Raw genomic sequence first — 4,303 nt, 5'->3', positions numbered from 1 at the left:
TGAGATGCTCGAAATAAAAGTGTTGCAGCAATATGTCTTGTCGGACCATTTCCCTCTGCAGTTCGAGTTGCTTGCACAACCCATTGCCCCTTTCAAGCAATTTCTGGAGAGACTCCCTTTGCGTTTCAACTCGTCCTACTTAAAGCATACAATTTTCCAGGGCTATATGCAGCAATTGCTTGACAGATTCTTCTTGGACTTTTCCTCTCAGGGCACTGCGTCATTCGAAAGATTGCTCTCTAATGTGCAGCGGGTTGCTCGGCAATATGGGATCTATCATGCCTCTCTTTGTCGGCGCCGTCGACAGGCAGCGGAGGACCTGCTGGTTTTGGTTCACTTCCTGCTGGTGGACACTCCGGATGATGCATTTCTGCTTGCACTGGCCATGCGGGTGGCCGATCTTATTAAAGAATTACAGTTAAAATCGTATCAGCAGGCCAAATTGCAACATCTGACAGAGACTTTGCAAGATAGTGCATGTCAGACCCATAAGTTCTTTCGAGCTCTCCATGCCTCTCCTGCTCGAGAGAATATGACCAGACTCGAGGATGCACAAGGCCACCTTATCCTGGATCCACAGACTATTGTGCATATGTGCAGGAATTATTTCCGTGACCTTCTCGGTTCCGCTTCTCCACCTTCCGCCCAAATTACTCAGGCCCGTTCAGTTTTTTATGACCTGGTCCGCAATCAGCTTCCGCAGGACATGCAAGCTACTCTGGAGTCAGATATTGGTGAAGCAGAGGTTATGGATGTCTTGTTACACTTGCCCAAAGATAAAAGTCCGGGTTGGGATGGTCTCACCAATGAGTTCTTTGAAGCTTTTGCTACCCAACTGGGGAAACCATTGCAGGCTTTGTTTCAGCAGGTGTGGGAAACGGGGATCATGCCTCCCTCATGGAAACAAGGACTTATTAAACTGCTTCCAAAAGTTCCTTCGCCATCTAAGTTGACACAGTGGCACCCCATTTCTTTGATGGGTTCAATGTACAAAATCTTTTCCAAAGTAATGGCGAATCGGCTCCATAAGCATCTCCCTGCCCTTGTGCACCCTCTCCAGTATGGTTTCATTAAGGGCCAAAATATTCTACACAATGTTTTGAATGCCCAATTGGCCATTGATTATGCCCGGCATTCTAATTAGGAGATGGTACTGATTCAACTGGACCTGGAAAAGGCTTTTGACTATCTGGACTGGTCTTTTGTTGTTGACCTTATGTCTGCTATGGGCTTTGGTGCTCGGATGTCTCGTCTGATCTACACCATTAGCGCTGCGGCGTCTTCGCGAGTCATGCTGAACGGAGGTGTTACTGAGCCATTTGTCCTTGCCCGTTCTGTCCGACAGGGGTGCCCTTTGAGCCCTTTATTCTTTGCCCTTGCAACACATCCAGTTCTTTCCATGTTATCACATATGGCCGCCTCCTCCCAGTTGGCCGGACTGTCGCTTCCTACAGGACAACACTTCATTAGCCAATCCATGGCGGATGATACTTTTATGATTTTGCGTGTGGACAAGGATAACCTTCGAAAAGCATTGGATGTTTGGGGTCTCTTTGGTCAGGCGTCAGGCCTTCCTATCAATGCGCTCAAATCAGCCATTCTAAGTTGCACGGAGTCGGATTTGCAGTCCTTGGACTGGCAGGGTCTGGTTGTTCCTCGAGGTTCCATTGTCAGGCAACTTGGATACCCTTTGGGTGTTGATGTTCCCCCAAAGCAGCTTCTGCAGTGGATTTCTCAGAAAATGGTGGCCAAGTTTATGTATTGGAAGTCTCAGGCCTGGCCTTTTCATGTTCGCCTCAAAGTAGCCCAGATCATTATGTTGCCAATGCTCACATATTTCTTGCCATTGTTGCCCTGGACTCCTACGACTCTGAATGCTCTCACTCAGTCTATTCGCTTCATGCTATGGAAGAAGGATTCATTGCATGCAGGTATTTCCTGGATCTCTTGGTCGCATGCGTGCACCCCCAAACGCATGGGTGGCGGAGCTATTTTAGATGCCCAAACTCACATGCAGGCACTTCGTTGGTCCCTTTTCCGCGCCATGTGCTCGGATGATCATCATCCGTGGGTCGCTATCACCCGTTATTTCCTCGAGGGCCATGGGCTTCGGCATGGCAATACCCAACTCCGGAGTTCTTGGTGGCACGTTCTGAATGCTGATTCGCGGTTTTCCAGTTCTTCTTCATCGCTGCTTACTTATTTGGTGTCTTCCTGGAAACACGTCCTTCAAAAGGCTCAGTGGCACCCACCGGAGGATCGATTGGCTACTAACTCTTTTCAATTGGAATTACTGGCAGTCTCGCGTTTACTTTCGTGGGAAGGTAAACATGAGCTTAGACCACAATTCAACCGAATGGCACGTTTGGGCTTGTCTTCAGTTGCGGATGCCACCCTTGCCAGTCGCAATGTGCTTATATCGTTTCGTACTGCTAGACGGCTTTTCAGGATCCCTCGTGGATATAGGCCTTTATGGGAACAGCTTTTGACGGTGATCTAGAGCAGACAACCCTTTCCTGCTCTTGCTTCGGATCATCCCTGGCAGGATTGGGACCTACAAGGCCGGCTACATTTGAGCAAAGCTTCTGCTAACCAAGCGTATCATCTTCTGATTAAAGATAATCAATGGCTAGTTACTAAAGTGAATGCTTTATGGGGATTGCGCAAATCCCGGTCATGGTGGAGGGCAACTGTGATGGAGGGCTGGGTCAACAAGACACCCTTTAAATACAAAGTCTTTCTTTGGAGAGTGATGATTGGGGGTCTTCCGCTTGCTTTGGCTCTTTCCAAGCGACGAATCTCCAATGGCACCTGTTTCTTTTGCACCACTACTATGGAATCCGCCCGCCACCGATTTATTTCTTGCCCCGTCGCTAAGGAAGTCTGGTTATTTTTGTCGGCCGTTTGGCGAGGGGTGGTTGGTATCACACTGCGTCCCTTTGATTGGGTTTTGGGCCAGCCCAAATACCCTACTCCTGCACAGCCACATATGAAGCTCATGTATCACTTTCTTCGATACTGGGGCTGTTGGCATAACTGGACCATTCGGAATGCTTTTCTGTTTGACTCTGCCCATAATGTTCAGCGGCATATTGTAAGGCTTAAGGGCCTCTTGTATTGGCAGTTAGCTCTTCTCCATCGTTCTGATTTGCTCTCTACGGAGGACTTCCGTCCTTGGCATATGGCAATTTCCTCCGCATCCTTGCCATGAAATTGTAACTTGTAGTACTTAGCACCTCTTCACATGATGGCTTGGATTGTCGTCATGTTCTTGTAATCAAGTAATCTTGTATTTTTTTCGTAATTAATACAATTACCTTTTACGAAAAAAAAAAAAGAGATCTGCTGTAAACCCTAAGTCCGACAGTTGTCAGAGAGGCAGCGTCTTGACTAGAGTGCCCACGGATTTGGACAAAGAGAGAGAGAGAGAGAGAGAGAGAGAGAGAGAGAGAGAGAGAGAGAGAGAGAGAGAGAGAGAGAGAGAGAGAGAGAGAGAGAGAGAGAGAGAGAGAGACGCCTTTTACGAAAAAAAAAAGAGAGAGACGCCTAGCTGCTGTAAACCCTAAGTCCGACAGTTGTCAGAGAGGCAGCGTCTTGACTAGAGTGCCCACGGATCTGTACACACAGAGAGAGAGAGAGAGAGAGAGAGAGAGAGAGAGAGAGAGAGAGAGAGAGAGAGAGAGGGAGGGAGGGAGGGAGGGAGGGAGGGAGGGAGGGAGGGAGGGAGAGGAGAGAAGCATGGCTGGTTTGGATATGGCTTTTATTGACCAAACGGTGGCAGCCCTTTGGTCCGGATTCTGATACAAAGGAACTAGAGGATATGGTTCCTTGCACAAAGGAGATGCCTCCTGGTCCTGACTTTCAGCCAATGGGCAAACACTCCAAGCATACTTCAGAAGAGACAATGGGTCATCAAGAACGGTCTTATGCTCAGGTTGCCTCTGATTCTGTGGATTCTCAGGATATTGACTGGGAGCATTTGCTGGAGTTTGCTAATACTCTGCTTGGCGATTATGTCCAACATAATCATGAAGCTTTTTGTGACTCTGGAACTGAAGATGTTCTAGAAGCCACGGTGGACCCAAAAAATGTCTTGTGCTCTTTTTCGGTGTTTTATGACCGTGTTGTTATACTCTTCTTCACTGGTAGGATCCTAGTGCTTTCCCATATTAACCAGTGACTGCACCATTTACTACAAGGGGAGTATGTTGAGGAGATTTTTGTTGGGCCGCGAGGCTTCTATGAGGTGCTGTTGAAATCTGAGAAGCATCGGACTGATCTCTTGTCTAAACTGCCATTGTTC

The sequence above is a fragment of the Lygodium microphyllum genome, unplaced genomic scaffold, assembly GCF_053477565.2.
Source record: "Lygodium microphyllum isolate KBCC unplaced genomic scaffold, Lygodium_microphyllum_v1.1.10 scaffold_167, whole genome shotgun sequence".
Taxonomy (NCBI): Eukaryota; Viridiplantae; Streptophyta; class Polypodiopsida; order Schizaeales; family Lygodiaceae; genus Lygodium; species Lygodium microphyllum.
Note: the sequence above shows the minus strand (reverse complement) of the source record.